Consider the following 18,900-nt stretch of genomic DNA (forward strand, 5'->3'; position numbering starts at 1 on the left):
ATGACATTTTGTTTTTTTATTCCTTTTTATACAGCTCATGCTTTTGTTTCTACTTACTTTTCTTTTCCTTAAGACAAAGAAAATGTACTTATATCTTGTTAGATTAAGATTGTCAAGGTTCTTCTATTATTGTTATATTATTATATTTAATCTTTCAATTTCGGTTGACATTCAGTATTAGTTTCAGGTGTATATATAGCACAGTGGTTAGACTTTTAGATAACGTATGAAGTGACCCACCTGGTAAGTCTATGACCCACCTAGCACCTTACGTAGTTATTACAATATGATTGACTGTATTCCCTGTGCTGTACTTTACAGCCCTATGACTGTTTTGTAACTACCAATTTGTACATCTTAATATCTTGACCTATTTCAACTTGCCCCCGCAACGTCTCTCCCATCTGGCAACCATCAGTTTGTTCTCTGTATCTATGAGTCTGTTTCTGTTTTGTTAATTTTGTTATTTTAGATTCTACATATAAGTGAAATCATAGGTATTTGTCTTTCTCTGTTTGACTTATTTCACTTAGCATAATGCCTTCTAGGTCTGTTCATGTTTTCTCAAATGGTCACATTTCATTCTTTTTTATGGCTGAGTAATATATAATTATGTATGTGTGCCACAGCTTTTCTATGCACTCATCTATTGATGGGCACTTGGGTTGCGCCCATATCTTGGCTATTGTAAATAATGCTGCTGTGGACTTCTGGGTGCATATATCTTTCAAACTAGTGTTTTGGATTTCTTCTAGTGTTTTAATTTATAGTGATTTATAATTTAATCCAAAATATCATTCTTGGTATTTAAATATATATAAGTGGAATAATAGGGCCATAAGGCAGTTGCATTTTTAATTTTCTGAGGACCCTCCAGACTGTTTTCCATAGTAACTGCGTCGATTTGCATTCCCACCAACAGTGTACAAGGCTTCTTTGTTTTCCACATCATCGACAACACTTGTTTTGTGTGTGTATATATATATATATATATATATATATATATATATATATATATATATATATATATATATATATATTTGGATGATGGCCATTCTGACAGGTGTACTAGTAAGGTGATATCTCATTGTGGTTTTAATTTGCATTTCTCTGACTAGTGATATTCACCATCTTTTCATATGTCAGTTGGCCATCGGTATGTATTCCTTGGAGAAGTGTCTATTCAGGTATTCTCCACATATTATTTATAATCTTCACAAAACTATATAAGATTATATTATATCACATTTTATAAATAAAGCTGCAGTTGAGAGAGGTTAAGTAATTTTGTTGGCCAGAAAGCTAATAATTGGTGGACCTAAGATTCAAATCCCCATCTATCTGGTTCCAAAGTCTACTCTCTATGCTATTTCCTGTTGCTTTCCCAGGAACCAAACAACAGTACCCCAAAAAGGAACAGAACCTGTAGTATGTGAAGGCCTTGTATTGAGGCTAACTCTACCTGAAATGGAGGCTTGAGTGAAGATTTCTGCCAGTTCACCCTTAGAGGTGGAAGGAAGGACTCAGTGTACTCTGCTCTTGGTTACCCTGAAATAATTGAACTTTAAGCACTGCTCTGTGGTATTTTAGCTTCAGCTTACCCACACTGGATATTGAAAGAGGCTTGTGACTCCACCTTACTAAAAGTATTTTAAAAATTAAAAAAGCTAACAAACTGGTCCTTTACTGTTTTCCTGTGTGTATGTAAAAAAGTGCAATTATGATAAATATTTCATTGGATACATTTTAGAGGATTAAAAACACGTTTAAATTCACCCAATATTTTTAAAACAATCACATAACTGTGTGTGTGTTTTTCCCTCACAGCCTAGATTCATGAGATCAGTTAGAACTCAATCATATTTTTTTTCTAGTTGGAAAAATATAACTACACTAGGATAACATAGTGATTTATAAATTTAATCCAAAATATCATTCTTTATATTTAAATATTCGAAGTATTTTCTTGAATTTCTTAATATTTTCTTTTTTGCCAGGAGAAAAATCAATTTTTAATACACGCACATAGGGCATTCACATGGGAATACATATTCCCTCAATATTTCCTTGAATGCTTATATTTGACTCTTTCTATATCTTTTATTGTTGTTGTTAATTCTCACCCAAGGATTTTTTTCCATTGATTTTTAGTGAGAGTAGAAGAGAGAGGGAAAGACGGAGAGAAACATCGATGTGAGAGAAATACATTGGTTGGGTGGAGCTAGTAGAGTTCACGAGGCTAAAGCAGATTAAGATTTGGCCATGTGAAGAGAGGGCTTAACACAGGAAAGCTGCTGCCTGTGGGCTATGGAGGAAGACAGCATTCACCCCGAAGCCACACAACTCATTTTCTCCCTGTTTTCTCTGGCACCCCCTGAGCTTGACTGGAATTCCTCAAGAGCTTTTCAATAAGAAATGCAAGACAGGCCTATGCTGGCTGATGCTGAGACAGCCACTGGCTGTGGGAAAATTGGCCAGGATGGGGCACCAGGGAGTCATCCAGGTGTAGCTAGGATAGCTCACCAGGCTACTGCTATGTGGGTGATCTTATGTAGTAGATGATCTCATTGTTAACCCATTGGTTGTTTAGGTTCTCATCACAGAAAAGGTGGTGCTTTTTGGCATTCAAAATGGCCCTTGCCCTGAAGCCACACAACTCAGTTTCTCCCTGTGTGTACGTCCTGAGGGTAACCAGAATTCCTCAAGAGCTGTACAAGAAAGACTGCCATGTGGGCCCAGACCGGGTGCTGCTGACAGAGTTCCTGGCTGTGTTAGCCAGGGCTGGGCCCCATGGAATCATCAGGGCAGAGCTAGTGTAGCTCACCAGGCTAATGCTTTGTGTGTTTACCCCAGGAAAGATGGAGCCCCTGGTGGGGTAGGAGGACTAAACACAGGCACTGGAGGCTTCCTTTCCAACCCTTGCCCTGAAGCCACACAACTCAGTCTGCCCCTGTATAACTCTGTTATTCCCTTTGCTGCCATTCTTCCGCAGGAGCACAGGTGAGTGCCTAAGAGTGTGCATTGTCGCTTTAAGAGGACACCTGGGTTTCCATCAGCCATTCATCTCACCTGGGCAGATGGAATCCTTGCTGATTTTCACAGCCAGATGATATGTGGTCTCTTCCCAGCACTGAACATCTGCTGGGGAGCCCGGCATGGCGCTGAGACCCCTTCATTCTAAAAGCAAACCCCTGTAGCTAGAAATGCCTCCAGATGCTCAACCACCACAAGTGGGCGTGGGGCGAGCTTACTTAACATCACCCCTCCTATCATTCTGAACATGGCTTCTTCTGCATATCCTTGGTCATATGTCTTCTGTTCAGCTGGACTTCAGATTGTTACTCAGGTTGATGGTTGTAAAATTCAGTTGTAATTTTGATGTGGTCATGGGAAGAGGTGAGTTTAGCCTCCATTTACTCTGCCATCTTACATCTTCTCTCAAGGCATGATTTTATTTCTCATACCATTGTGTTTGGAGATGCTTTTTTGTTTTCTGTCTGGATGGTCTATCCATTGATGTCAATGGGGTGGTAAAGTCCCCTACAGTTACTGTATTACTGTTCCTCTCTCCCTGTATGACCGTCAATATTTACTTTATATATTTAGGTGCTCCTACATTTAGTGCATAAATGCTTACAAGGGTTATATCCTCTTATTGGATTAATCCCTTTATTATTATAAAATGTCCTTCTTTGTCTCTTGGTATAGGATAAGAACAAAATCCAAGCAGAGTAGGGTGACACAGATAGGACTGCTGTTTTAGAAAGGGTGGTCAAAGATAGCCATTTCTGAGAAAGTTACATTCAAGTAAAGTCCCAAAGGAAATGAGAAATTGGGGGAAAGTGTTCTATGCCTGATGAAACCAAGACATAGCAAGGAAGCCAGATGGCTGGAGCAAAGCAAGTGAAGAGGATAATAGGAAATAAGGGGCTACATCATAGAGGACTGTATAGGCAAGAACTTTAGATTTAATTCTGATTTTGGAAATACTGGGGCTTTACATAATTGGACTTAAATTTTGAAAAATCACTCTGTTGGTTATGTAGAAAAAAAGACTATAGAAGGCAAGGATGGAAGTCAGGAGACAGAAAGATCCAGCCATCATCCATGGGGGAAATGATGGGGCTGGGGCCAGATGTAGCACTTTTTTGGATGATTTTCATCCTTTCTTTTATCTCCTTAAACCACCAGCACCTCTCTCCCTCACCTCACTCTCAGCTGCTTATGTGATTAAACTATGAACAATTGGAAAAGAAATTGCACATGCGTTTAACAACAACCCTACCAAGCTCTCTGTATCTGTGCCTGCCCACTCCCTCCTCTACCTGTCTATGAGTGATCCCTCCAGACTACTCAAGATTTTCTTCCTACAGTTTTCACACACTACTGTATCAGTATTTTCTCATTACTAGGTTTTCTATAATGCATAAATATTTAAACAGAAAACCTAACCCCCAATCTCATTTGCTTTGCCCCATTCCCCAGCTCCTCTTTACAGCAAAAAGAAATAGATTTGTTACCATTTATCTCTACAATCAGATTTGTATCCCTACAGTTTATCTTAATCTCTGTATTCAGACATACTAGATACTGCCTTCTTTCTAAAACATTTTCTTCCCTTAGCCTGTGGGACGTCTCTGCTTTGTTTCTCCTCTTACCTCTGGTTGCTCCTACTGAGTTTCCTTGCTAGTCTTCTATCTAAAGTGCCTCATGCCCAGCCTTTGGGTTTTCTTCTGTCCTAGGTCAGCGACTTTGAGAGATTTATCAACTGTAGGCCACAACTATTACTTGATTAAAAAGGTCAATGGATTTGGGAGAAGAAGTTTTAAAAAATAGAAAAGAATAAAGTAGAAGAGAAAGGAAATAGTGCATTACATACAAGGAGGCTAACTTTGCTTCTTTTCATTGTTGTTGTTAAGCTTCACCTGAAGATATTTTTTCCATTGATTTTTAGAGAGGGGACGGGAGGAGGAGAGACACACAGAGAGAAACATCAATGTGAGAGAGAAACATTGATTGGTTGCCTCCTTCATGCACCCTGGACCAAGACCGGGGATCAAGCCTGCAACCGAGGTACGTGCCTTTGACCAGAATTGAACCCAAGTTCCTTCAAATCTACAAGCCGACGCTCTATTCATTGAACCAAACTGGCTAGGGCTAAATTTGCTTGAAACTTTTAAGATATGTATATGTATTTGGTCAGTATATAAAAATGTATTTTTGATCCTGGGTTGAGGGCAGAAGGTATGAAAGTTTCTGCTCTGTGTAACTCATTCAATTCTGTGGCTTTAAATACCACTGACCAATCAATTTATATCTCTACTAGAGGCCTGGAGCATGAAATTTGAGCATGGGCAGGGTCCCTAGTCCTGGCCTGCGATCAGGGCCGATCTTCCCCGGCTGCTGGCAGCCAGCCTCGCCCCACACCACTGATGCCAGTTGCCCTGTGTGTGTGGGGAGACTGGTGGGGCAATTGGGGCCCCACTTGCTCCCACCTGCCTTGGCCTGGCGCTGCCTGCATCCGCTGCCACCCACCCCCTGTTCCCTGTTTCCCTTCGGGCAAGCAGGGCCTGCTGGCTGGGGGCAGCTCCTGCATTGAGCGTCTGCCCCCTGGTGGTCAGTGCGCATCATAGCGACCAGTCGTTCTGCCTTCAGGTCAATTTGCATATTACACTTTTATATATATAGATATATCGCCTCAGAATTCCAGTGTCTTCTATCCAGTTGCTAATAGCACACCTCTATTTGGATGTCTAATAGGTATGTAAAATTTAGCATGTCCAAAATGAAATTCTCAATTCTCCCTGCCCCAGTGCAGATATCCCTTCTCCATCTAAACGACAATTCCATTCTTTTGGTTGTTCAAGCCAAAAACCTCAGTCATCCTTCACTCTGTATTTTTCACATCCACCTCCAATCAATCTGCAAATGCTGTTGGCTCTAGTTTTGAAATATATCAAACACTATGTGAAGGAAAATTGTAACCAACACAGCATAGGAAGGCCAAAATCAAGGTAAAGATAGAGAAAATGAAACCACATCTTTATGATTATTGATACAAAGGAAAAGGTGCTTAAACTTGGAATTAGGAAATGTTAATTCAAGACTAGCTCTACCATATTCCAGCTTTGTAGCACCTTAGTTGGTTATTGTTCACTTCTTTGCAAATCACCCATTACTCCTTCCATTCATCATCCGACCTAGTGGAACACTGTGCCAGGTGAGATGCCATTAGAGAGCCATAAACATTTGCAGCGTATCTTACCAGACACACCAATGCATTTGCTGTTCGCACTGAAACCCTAACAACAAAACTAGAAATGGTTAGATATGTTTAACCATTTGGTGGACAGTCAGGTTTGACTGACTCTTGGGTTAACGCTGGCCACTTGGCTCAGGCCTGACCTCTTTCTCTAGGAGAGGGAGGCGGTTTTCCTATGTGGGCTGAGGCAGTGGAAAGGTAGTATATTAGGAGTCCTCATCATCACATACAGGATTTGGAATTAACCTGCTGCCACAAGTGATCACCTCACCACCAATGAGCAATCCTCTGTGGCAGTTTTCAATTTGAAGTGCAAAGTCTTCCCAGTTGCACTTGATTTCCTTGCTGGTAATCCTATCCTCAACTCCAGTTCAGGTGGCAAGAATCCAATCCCAAGACTGGGACATGTTCCAGTTGTCAGCTCCCTTTCCCTTGGGACTCTGACCCCCTTATAACTACACTCTTGCCAAAGGCTGTACGTATGTATTTAACGTTTATTGATTCCTGTGTTGGGCACTTTAAAGTGTTGTGCCAGTATTATTTCATTTCAACTTCATTCTACTCTATTCAGGAGATAAATGAAAGAGGCTCAGAAAGGTTGGGTCAATTGCCTAAGAGTAATGGCTGAGCTAGGACTCCCCTTAGCATTGTCCTCTTGAATTCTGCCTAACTCACAGACCCCTCTGATCTACTAAGGTTCTCTGCCACTGCTGACAGGATGTCAGGATTCCACATCCACTAATCAACTGTTTTGTTTTCTAGGCATGGTTTAGGCATAAGAGGTACTAATGAAAGATATTGCTCCTGCCTTCATATGGAACATCTGCTGCCCAAAGCAGCAGAAAAAGTCAACCAGGTGTGGCAATTGGCCTTGTAACCTATTTTCAATAGTAAAAGAGCCCAGACAGTGTGGCTCCGTGGTTGCCTGGCTCAGTGATTGAAGGTCGACCTTTGAACCAGGAGGTCTTGGCTCGATTCCTGGTCAGGGCCCATGCCTGGGTTGCGGGCTCAATCCCCAGTGTGGGGTGTGCAGGAGGAAGCCGATCAACGATTCTCTCATCATTGATGTTTCTCTCCCTCCCTCCCTCTCCCTTCCTCTCTGAAATCAATAAAAATATATTTAAAAATTAGTAAAAGAGCATGGAGAAAATCATCACTGTATTTTGTACTCTAATAATGTTGCAGGTGTGACAGAAATGCAGAGGGTTTTGAACTTGTATTGATAGAGAGTAAGCCCAACCCACTGATTTGACCCTGTCGATTTGCTATTGGAGAGCTAAGTATGCACAGTGACCAGAATTGTGGGGAGGGACTCAACTCTCCCATAGATCATTCCTGGGCAACAGAACAATTCTGGAATACCGAGGGTATTGGCTCAATATTCACTCACGAACTTACTAGGAAATGACACAAACTTTTGGTCTTCTATGCAATTTGTAATGAATATTATGGAAGAAATGGGCAGTGGCTGAAACTTTTGCAAAGTTTGATCGGGGAAAACTGGGCTTGGGAAAAAGTCACTAAAAACCAAGTGACAGAGTAAGTTTATGTGGACGAAAGCTGAGAAATATTTACTTTAGGTATGTCTGTATTTACACATACAAATACTAATTCCCATGAAAACTAAACGTTGGAAGTTCCAGAAGCCTTCCCTTTCCACGATGGAGGTGTGAGGCAGGCTGTGGGCATAGTCATTCCCTACAGATTAGGGAGCGAACGCAAACGAGTGTTCCTTAAGGCAAACAAAACAATTGTTGCTTATTTCTGTGCTCTCCCCTCATTTGTTAGCTTCGGATAAGGAAGTGTCCCATTTCTTTTCTCGAAGTTCAACATTCCACTGCTGGGACAAATCCCCGTTTCCCAAAACACCGATGACGTACGCGGGGTAGGTTCTCGCCGCCGTCGCCGCCGCCGCGAGGGGGGCGCACGCAGGACCTCGGCCGCCACCCCAGCGCGCCGTCGTTGCCCGGCAACACCTCCGCCCTACCGGCCGAGCACGTGATGCGCGCGTCACGTGACGGGCCTCGGCGTCCTCCAGCCCCGGCGTGTAAATAGGCCCGAGGGGCTGGAGCTGCGGCCTTGCCGCGTCTGCGTCTTCCGCTGGTTCCCGGCGGCCCCGGCGGCCCGGCCGCGAGCGCAGCGCCCGTCCGAGGTAATCGTGCCGGCCGACCCTGCGCAGCGCCCGGCGCCGGGCCCCGCGCCGCGCACCTGCTGTCCCCGCAGCGCCCCAGCGCCGCGGAGCCCCTGCCGGGGGTGTGGCCGCGCCGGGAGGTCGGCGACAGGTGGGCCGGCGGGGGCGGCTCCGCTTCCGCGCCTGCGGGCCGGCGGGGCTCCAGGCTGCCCTGGGGCCGCACCGAGCCGGGGCGCCGGGCCGTCGCGCGCCCAGGGCCCTGGGGGGCAGCCGGGAGTCCCTGTGAAGTCCAGCCCGAGGTCCTGAGACCTTGGACCAGCCAGCCAGCCCCTGGATGCGTTCCCTGGCCCGCAGACACAGAATGAAAGTGGCTGCGCCTCCCTCTGACGTGCGGATCCGAGACCTGCACACGTAGGAAGCTGCACGGGGACGGCTTAGGTAGACCGTTTCCTTGCTACGCTTTGTTTCTCGTTAAATCTCCCACCGACAGTACGTGGGTTCTTGTTCACCTGGATGAAGTTTTTAATGAAAACTTAGATAAAGTCACAATGGTTTATGTTATTTAAAAAAAATGTAACGGAACCTTCTTTCTTAAAACCGTATTTGGAAACCCAGTTTTTAAAATGATAAAAAGAAACCTTTCTCTGTCTCGGAACACAGATTGAGAAGAGCCGTTACGGAGTTGAGGAAATGCTTTGTGTTTGTGTTAATTTCATGGGATTCAGAAGATACATCCTTGGCCTGTGTGCTTTCACTTTCCCTTTGATGTTGTTAGAGTGACTGTCCTGCAGTTGGACAGTTCATGTTTCTCACATATCCTGGGAAAAGGCCCCGCATTTTCCAGGGAAGGTTTTTCTCTTCCATGTTCTCTTGCACCCCAGGCCCATGGGGAATAATTGGGAGACCTCATGCTCATTGCTGGTTTAGTTGCTCAGGCACAAAACGGAAGTGGAAGACTTTTTGCAAGAGTTGCTGAGATCGTAGGAACTGTGAGATAATAAATGTTCATCGTTTTAAACCAGAGTTTTGGGGTAATTTGTTATGCACAATAAATTAATACATGGGCGGCAACAACGCATTATGTATTGTTTTAAATTTTGGTGTTGTGTAAAACTGTCATTGACTCTAACCCATCATTTTGTTAAACACAATTTATGACTAGTAGGTAATAGTATATTCTGGAAGTATCCTCTAAATTATTGGGCTGAGCATTATGTTTAGAATAGTTTAAATTTGCTTTCATTTTTAAAAGTGGTAATCTCTGTGATGCATTATGAATAGCAACCAGGACAGGCCATTTTTTATATTGTCATGATCTGGTAGCTGTTTTATACTTGAAGTTATAGACGGTATTATATCTGAGGCAGATTTATTTGATTATTTATGACTTTAACAAAGGCACTCAAAAATAATTATTGGGGAAAAACTGCAGTTCCCTAGGAGGTAACCTCTTCTTACTAGAACCATGAGTAAGGAAGTTAAGATTTTTGTTCTTTTCCTCTGAATATTTCTGTATTTCAATTGAAGAAAGAGTGTATGACCGTGGAATATGGATAAGGGATACATAGTGAGTTGTGAAATTTGATTTTAAACATGAAGACATGTTTTAAAAGTTTGAAAGGATTCTCGGTCCTTTATTTTACTTTTTCAAAATGCAAAAGGTGTGTATTTATTAGTTACAAAAATTAACATATAAAAATACCTGAAATACTATTTGAAAAAATCAGATCATAGAAATTTTCTCCTACAAGTTTTATAGTTTTAGTTTTTATATTTAGGTCTATGACCTATTTTTAGGGGTTGCTAGGGTGTGTGGTGTGGGGTATGGGTCGGTTCATTATTTTCCTTTTTGGATACACAATATTTTTGACGGTATTGAAGATTATCCTTTCCCTTTTGAATTTCTTACCCTTTGCCTGTTGAATTGCCTTGGTATTTTTGTTAGAAATCTACTCATGATATTTGTGTGGGTCTGTTTTTAGACTCCCTCGCCTATAGATTTATATGTCTCTCCATATGTCATACCATACTGTCTTTCTTACTGTAGCTTTATGTATGGTTTGAAATTGGTTGGTATAAATCCTCCAACTTTGTTCATTACTTTCAAAGGTTCTGTGCATTTTAATATTTTAAAATCAGCTTTTTAGTTTCAAAAACTTCTTGGAATTTTAATTGGGATTGCCTTGAGTCACTAGATCAGTTTGTGGGCAATTGCTATCCTAATATTGAACCTTCGAATCCATGAATGAAGTATGTATATCTCTCCAATTTCTTTTTTTTAACCCTTACCTGAGGACATTTTTATTTATTTTTACAGAGGGAAGGAGGGAGGGAGGAGGGAGGAGGGAGAGGGAGGAGAGAGAGGGAGAGGGAGGAGAGAGAGGGAGAGGGAGGAGAGAGAGAGAGAGAGGGAGAGAGAGAGGAGAGAGAGAGAGAGAGAGAGAGAGAGAGAGAGAGAGAGAGAGAGAGAGAATGAATACATCCTTTGGTTGCTTCCCGCACTTGCCCTGCCTGGGGATTGATCCCACAGCCTAGGTATGTGCCCTGACCGGGAATCAAACCTGAAACCTTTTTGATGTAGGGGATGATGCTTCAACCAATGACCCACCCAGCCAGGGCTCTAATTTCTTGCAAAATGTTTTTTTTTAGTTTTATAGTATTCAGGCCATGTGCATATTTTATCAAATTTATTTCTTCATTTTTTTAATATTTAGATTTTATTATAAAAGGGATTAAAAATCCTTTTCCACGTGTTCCTTGCTAATATGTAGAAATTCAGTTGGTTTTGCATATTACCTTTATATCTTGTAGCCATTTTAAATTCACTTATACTAGTATTCTTTTGCTTAGGGTTTTAGAATTTTCCATACCTACAATCATTGAAAAGACATTTTTACTTCTTCCTTTTCAATCAGTATACAGTATCTTCCTTATCTTCTTTCTCTCTTTCTCCCTCCCTCACCCTCTTTCCCTCTTTCTTCCTCCCTCCCTCCTTCCCTCCTTACTTCCCTTTCTCTCCTTCCTCTTTCTCTTCTCTTTTTGTTTTCTTTCTTTTCCTTATTGCACTGTGTAGGTCCTGAAATTCAGTATTATGATAGAAGTGATAAGCATACATCCTCATTTTGTTCCCACTCTGAAGGGGAAAGTATTCAGTCTTAATACTTGATACAAAAAGCACTAACAATACTTTTTGTTGTTGTTTGTTTTAAATTCAAATTCTTTATTGTTTAAAGTATTACATGAGTCTCCTTTCCCCCCCCATTGACCTCTCCCTGGCCGCTCCCACCACCCAATATGGTTTTTTAAAAATGTTAAGTTAAACTTAATAAAAATTAAGACACTGTTAAGAAAAAGAAAAGAGATGCTACTAATTGGGAGCAAATACTTGCAATTCATATATCTGACAAAGGACTTTTATCCAGTGAATATAAAGAACCTCTATAAATCATTAATAAGAAGGCAGACAACTCAATTTACAATCTTGGTAAAGAGATTTGGGTAGATACTTCACAAAAGAAGATATTTGTGTTTCCAGTAGGTACCTTTAAATTTTTCAACATATTTAGTTATTTACGGTAATGCAAATCAAAATTATATACAACATTTAGCCTACAGGAATGGTTAAAATAGAAAAGACTAACAATATCAAGTGTTGATGAGGATATAGAGCAGTAGGAACTTAACATAGGTTGTTAGTAGGAACGTATAATGATACAGGCACTTTGGAAAAAGTTCTGATTAACTTTTACTTACACTTATTCTATGACCCAGAAATTCCACCCCTGGTTATAAAATAAAAACTTGCATTACAAATGATTTATGCCCCAGTGATCAGAGATCAAACATGGCAATAGCTCAAATGTCTGTCAATAAGTACACAAAGAAATACTACGAAGCAGTAAAAAGGAAACTTCTGATAATGTCACAGCATGACATTAGCAAACATGCTGAGCAAAAGAAGCGGACACAAAAGAATATGTACTATATAATTTCATTCATATTTGTGCTAGAGCCCAAAACCCCCCAAAACACCTAATCTATATAATAAAGGCCTAAGCAACTGTTATGGCGGAATGAACAGAACGACCCATTGCTATGATGCACACTGACCACCAGGGGCAGATGTTGAACGCAGGAGCTGCTGCCCTCTGTTAGTCAGTGCACTCCCACAGGGGGAGCACCGCTCAGCCAAAAGCCGGGCTCATGGCTGGCGAGCGTAGCAGCAGTGGTGGGAATCTCTCCTGCCTCCGTGGCAGCACTAAGGAGCAGTGAGCTGAGCAGTAAGGAGCACCAAGCAGTCAGGCAGTAAGAAGTGAGGGGTCCCAGACTACCAGAGGGATGTCCTACTGCTGGCTTAGACCTGCTCTCTGCGGGTGGACATCCCCCGAGGGGTCCCGGACTATGAGAGGGTGCAGGCTGTGCTGAGGGAATGCCCCTCCAGTGCACGAATTTTGTGCACCGGGCCTCGAGCCAGTAATAAAGCAGATTAGTGGTTGACTGGGATCAAAGGTGGCGGGGGGGGATTGACTGCAGAGGAATTAAAAAAATTTTTTTAAATTGATTTTATTGGGGTGACATTAATAAAATTTTATAGGTTTCAAGTGTACAATTCTATAATACATCATCTATATATTATATTGTGTGTTCACCAAACAAAGTAAAGTCTGCATCCATCACCACTTATTTCTCCTTTACCCTCTTCTACCTCCCCTTTCCATCTGGTAATCAGCATACTGTTGGTGTTTGTGAGTTGGTTGTTGTTGTTTTGTTTAATCACTTCACCTTTTTCACCCAGTCCTTAGTACCCCTGCTCTCTGACCAGCTGTCAGTCTGTTCTCTGTATCTATGAGTCCGTTTCTATTTTAGTTTATTTTTTTCATTAGATACCACATGTAAGTGAAATCATGGAATTTCTCATTCTCTCACTGGCTTATTTTACTTAACATATTACTCTCCATGTCCATCCATGCTGTCGTAAAAGGTACGTTTTTCTTTTTTATGGCCAAGTAGTATTCCATTGTATAAATGTACCAGAGCTTTTGTATCTTCTCATCTACTGATGAACACTTGGGCTGCTTCTAGATCTTGGCTATCTATTTATATAAAAAGCCTGTGGCCCTAATGCCGTAACGACCAAAGACCGGTGTGGATGGGAGGGGCTGTGAGCATGCGAGGCACGCGTGGGTGGGCAGGGCTGTGAGCGTGCAGGTGGGCAGGACTGCAAGTGTGGCGAGGCGCACATGGGTGGGCAGGGCCACGTGATTTTGCGCACTGGGCTTCTGTAAATAACCTTGCAGTGAACAAAGTGGTGCATATGTGCTTTCAAATTAGTGTTTCAGGTTTCTTCAAATATATACCCAGAAGTGGAATTGCTGGGTCATAAGGCTGTGAGTGTGTCATATATGATCTTTATTATGTTCAGGTATGATCCCTCTGTTCCCAGTTTGCTGAGAGTTTTTATCATAAATAAGAGGCCCAGTGCACAGATTCGTGCACATTGAAAGGAAATGGTGGCCACCAGGGCGGGACTGGGGGAGATAGGCTGACATATCCTGGATCCAACCTCCTGCAGTCCCTCCCTGGCCGGCCACACCTGAGGCGGTGCTGGGGCTCAAAGGGTGTCTGCAGAGTGAGTGGTGCTGGGGCTCAAAGGGGGTCCCTCTGGCCTGGCTTGCAGGGATCGAAGGGATCCTGGAGTACGAAGGGCACTCTGCAAAGTTGCTGTTGCTCAGCAACTCCAGTTTGAGTATTTGCCCCCTCGTGATCAGTGCGCATCATAGTTACCAGCCAGTTGGCCGGTCGGCCGGTCACTTAGCCTTTTATATATACACTAGAGGCCTGGTGCACAAAAATTTGTGCACTCGGGGGTGGGGGGTCCCTCAGCCTGGCCTGTGCCCTCTCGCAGTCTGGCATCCCTCAGGGAATGACCAGCTGCTGGCTTAGGCCTGCTCTCCGGGGGATTGGGCCTAAGATGGCAATCAGACATCCCTCTGGCAGCCTGGCAGCCCTCGGGGGAATGTCCACTTGCCAGTGGGGAGCAGGCCTAAGCTGTAGTCGGACATCTTTAGCTCCGCTGAGGAGGCAGGAGAGGCTCCCACCACCACCGCTGTACTGGCAGCCATCAGCCATCAGCCTGGCTTGTGGCTGAGCAGAACTCCCCCACATGGGAGCACACTGACCACCAGAGTGCAGCTCCTGCATTGAGCGTCTGCCCCCTGGTGGTCAGTGTGTGTCATAGTGACCAATCATTCCCAGTCTTTCTGCTGTTAGGGTCAGTTTGCATATTACCCTTTTACTATATAGGATAGAGGCCTGGTGCACGGGTGGGGGCCGGCTGGTTTGCCCTGAAGGGTGTCCTGGATCAGGGTGGGGGTCCCCACTGGGGTGACTGGCCAGCCTGGATGAGAGGATGATGGCTGTTTGCAGCTGGTCACACCCCTTTCAGCGTGGGGGTCCCCACTGGGGTGCCTGGCCAGCCTGGGTGAGGGGATGATGGCTGTTTGCAGCTGGTCACACACCCTTCAGGGTGGGGGTCCCCACTGGGGTGCCTGGCCAGTCTGGGTGAGGGGCTGAGGGTCATTTTCAGGCTGGCAGGTGACTGAAGCTCCCAACCTGTCCTTTTTTTCTTTGTTTTTTATTTTGGGCCAGCTTTAGCTCTGAGGCTTGGCTCCAGCTCTGAGGCCTCGGCTGCTGAAAGCAGGTATCTGGTTTGTTTGGGTTCTATAATTGTAACACTCTTGCAGTCCTGCTCACTCCAGCTCTGAGATCCCCGCTGGCTGAAAGCAGGGATCTGCGTTTGTTCTATAATTGAAACAATGTTGCGGTCCTGCTGGCTGAAGCCTAGGCGGGGAACGTTGGCTTCCTCTGTCACTGAAGCAAGCAAGCCTCCTGTTTGCTTCAAGCTGTCTGGCTGCTGGCCGCCATCTTGGTTGGCAGTTAATTTGCATATCACCCTGATTAGCCAATGGGAAGGGTAGCGGAGGTACGGCTAATTACCATGTTTCTCTATTATTAGATAGGACTAGAGGCCCGGGGCACAAAAATTTGTCCACTGGCGGGGGGGGGGGGGAGGGTGTCCCTCAGCCCCACTTGTGCTCTCTCATAGTCTGGGACTCCTTGGGAGATAAAGACCTGCTGGCTTAGGCCCGCTTCTGGGTGGCAGAGGGCAGACCCAATCCCTAGGTGCAGCCCCTGGTCGGGCTCAGAGCAGGGCCGATTAGGGAGTTGGGGCGCTGCCCCCTGTCATGCACAGAGCAGGGCGGATCGGAAGGTTGCGATGCCACCCCCTGTCACAAGCAGAGTAGGGCCGATCAGGGGGTTGGGGCACTCCCCCCTGTCACACTCAGGGCAGGGCCAATGGGGAGGTTGCGGCTTCACCCCGTCACACACAGAGCAGGGCCGATCAGGGGGTTGGGGCGCCTTCCCCTGTCACGAACAGAGCAGGGCAGATAGGGAGGTTATGGCCCCGCCCCCTGTCACACACAGAGCCTCAGGGCGATAAGGGGGTTTGGGCGCTGCCCCCTGTCACTCTGCTCCAGGGGCCAGGAGGCTGCGTGGCTCTGCTGATCCCAGTGCTGGGAGGCCTCGCTGCTCAGCTGATCCCAGTGCTGGGAGGCCTCGCTGCTCAGCTGATCCCGGTGCTGGGAGGCATATTACCCTTTTACTATATAGGATAGAGGCCTGGTGCATGGGTGGAAGCTGGTTGGTTTGCCCTGAAGGGTGTTCTGGATCAGGGTGGGGGTCCCGCTTGGGTGCCTGGCCAGCCTGGATGAGGGGATGATGGCTGTTTGCAGCTGGTCACACCCTCTTCAGGGTGGGGGTCCCCACTGGGGTGCCTGGCCAGTCTGGGTGCGGTGCTGAGGGCCGTTTTCAGGCTGGCGGGTGACTGAAGCTCCCAACCTCTCCTTTTTTTCTTTTTTTTTATTCTGGGATTTATTTACCTTCTATGGCTGTCACTGGAACTGAGAGCCAGCTTTAGCTCTGAGGCTCGGCTCCAGCTCTGAGACCTCGGCTGCTGAAAGCAGGAATCTGGGTTTGTTTGGCTTCTATAATTGAAATACTGTTGCAACTCCAGCTTGGCCGGCTGGCTGAAAGCATGGGGATTGTTTAGCTTCTATAATTGCAACATAGTTGGTTAGAGTGCAGCTCAGAGCCCAGCAGCGACAGGCAGGGAACCTTGGCTTCCTCCTTCACTGGAGCAAGCAAGCCTCCTGTTCACTTCAGCTGCCTGGCTGCCGGCCGCCATCTTGGTTGGCAGTTAATTTGCATATCACCCTGATTAGCCAATGGGAAGCGTGTTGGAGGTACAGTTAATTACCATGTTTGTCTATTATTAGGATATTAGATATTAGACTAGAGGCCTGGTGCATGGACTCATGCACCGGTGGGGTCCCTTGGCCTGGCCTGTATGCTCTCACAATCCGGGATCTTCAGCCGATGTTGGAGAGCAGTTTCAGCCTGATCCCTGCAGGCCAGGCTGAGGTACCCCACCAGTGCATGAATCCATGCACTGGGCCTCTGACATCCCCTGAGGGGTCCCAGATTGTGAGAGGGCGCAGGCCAGACCTAGGGCCTCCACCAGTTAATCTCTTCCCACCTTCCTCCATCCCCCCTTTCCTCTGAGATTTATCAGTCTGTTCCATGTTTCTATGCCTGTGGTTTCTGCTTCTGTGTTGAGCGTCTGCCCCTTGGAGGTCAGTGTGCATCATAGCTACTAGCCAGTCAGCTGTTTGGCTGTTCGGCTGGTCGTTTGGGCTTATATATATACTAGAGGCCCGGTGCACAAAAATTTGTGCACTCGGGTGGGTCCCTCAGCCCACCCTGTGCCCTCTCGCAATCTGGGGCCCCTTGGGGGCCCCTTCCCCTGGCTGCTGGCACCAGTTTTCCTCCGGTGCCCGGAACCCAGGCCTTCGCTCTTCGCTGGGAGGGGCCCACACGGTGGGCGAGGGGCTTAGCTCTTTTAAAAATACTTCTGAATGTTTGGTAAATAACCCTGTAGGAATCTACTTTCTGAAACACGCTGGTTGTTAAGGGCTGATTTGGGTAATCAACAAAATGTATGTTAAAATCCTAATCCCCAGAACCTCAGAATGTACCTGTATATGGAGATAAGATCTTTAAAGAGGGGATTACATTAATTGTGGCAGTTCCAGTGGGACCCTTAGCCCATCTCACTGAAGTCCTTATAAGAAGAGGAATGTTGGGGTCCAGCCCCAGCAGGTCCAGGGGTTCCCAAAGAAGGAATGACACAGAGGCAGCATTCAGGTTATCATCATAGCCAGGTTCTCTTTTTATTGTCCTGTTACATCTATATTTATACTATTTGATCCTATAAACATGCCTCTATAAGCTTTTTTTTTTTTTTTTTTTTGCATCGGGTCCGTTTATTGGGGGGTCAGTCAAAGGGGGAGCTGGCTAGGGTGGGGTAGGGCAGCAGCTTGTCTGGCCCCCGAGAAACCCAACTTAAGTCCAGAGCCTCGAGGGCTTAGAAGCCAAAGTCTTCCTCCACCTTTATCTGCACGGGGGCCAGCTCCGGAGTCAGCGGGACTCCTGCCCAGTGCCCTTCCTATGGCACTCGCCGCCTCTTCCAACTGCTGGGCCCCTCGCCAGGGGCCGGGCTGCTGGCTTCTGTGGGCGCTGGCGTCCTCCTGGGCGGGGACAGCCCCTCTTTCTCTGGAGGCTCGTTCTCAGCGTTGCCTGGGGTGGGGGCGTCTGTGCCCTGGCTGCCCTCGTCCTCCAGTAAGATGGTGAACTGACTGGCCCGGTAGTTGTCGCCGTAGGAGTCCAGCACCTTCATGAGGAACCTCCGCTCCTGCTGGAGTCTCCGTGTTATCCTCTATATCTGATGGAGCCTGTTCAGGACCCGCTCCTTCGCCTGCTCAATCTCCCTGCAGCGCCGATCCAGCGCCTGGTACTTCCTGCGATTGAGTTCCTGTTGGCGCTGCCCTTGCTGGCCTCAGGCTGCTTCCTCCTCTTCGTCTCGCTCCTGGAGGCTGGAGCTGCCCAGACCCCCAGACAGGAACTCCACTTCGGTCTCAAGCTCGCTCTCCAGGATGTGACCACCTTCAGCGGATGCAGCGCCAGCTCCCAGCCGGGAGGTGCTGAGAACTCCTCAAAGCCCACAGCTGCCATGGACCCCTCTCTCTGCTCCAGCTCCATTTCTCCCTGGCTCCTGACGCAGAACTTCCAACCTTGCAAGCCTCTAGTTTAAAGTGGCTTGTGAAACTACAGCCCATCCGATTTCACAGCCAGGCACCCAGGCCCTGGCCGCTAAGCCTCCTGGGAGTTGTAGTTCTCTATTTCCGGCTTGCCTCCCTCGCCCCACCCCCACCCCAGTCCCAACTGAAAGGCCCTGCTGGCTGGTCTAAACCTGTGGCCAGGCATCTGAGTCACCTCGGGTCTTTATTCCTGTCCCGACACCACGCCATCTGACCATGGAGACTCTCCTCTTGCGAGGCCCCTGGGTCTCCTTCTGGGTCTCCTCAGCCCAGGCACTGGATCGCGTGCC

The 18,900-nt window shown here is 46.0% G+C and overlaps 1 protein-coding gene across 5 annotated transcripts in view; it reads left to right on the plus strand.

Annotated features, from left to right (window-relative positions):
• Window positions 1–8,286: 8,286 nt before the first annotated feature.
• Window positions 8,287–18,900, plus strand: part of MARCHF8 (membrane associated ring-CH-type finger 8) — a 147,564-nt gene continuing 136,950 nt past the window's right edge. For 2 of the 5 annotated variants that reach the window (XM_059662126.1, XM_059662128.1), the window contains exon 1: window positions 8,323–8,831. The gene's annotated coding sequence lies outside the window, so the exon portion shown is untranslated. Of the gene's footprint in view, window positions 8,832–18,900 lie in introns of all 5 variants that reach the window. The other 3 variants (XM_059662129.1, XM_059662127.1, XM_059662133.1) reach the window with 3 other exon arrangements.

The sequence above is a fragment of the Myotis daubentonii genome, chromosome 13 (assembly GCF_963259705.1).
Source record: "Myotis daubentonii chromosome 13, mMyoDau2.1, whole genome shotgun sequence".
In the NCBI taxonomy this organism is placed as follows: Eukaryota; Metazoa; Chordata; class Mammalia; order Chiroptera; family Vespertilionidae; genus Myotis; species Myotis daubentonii.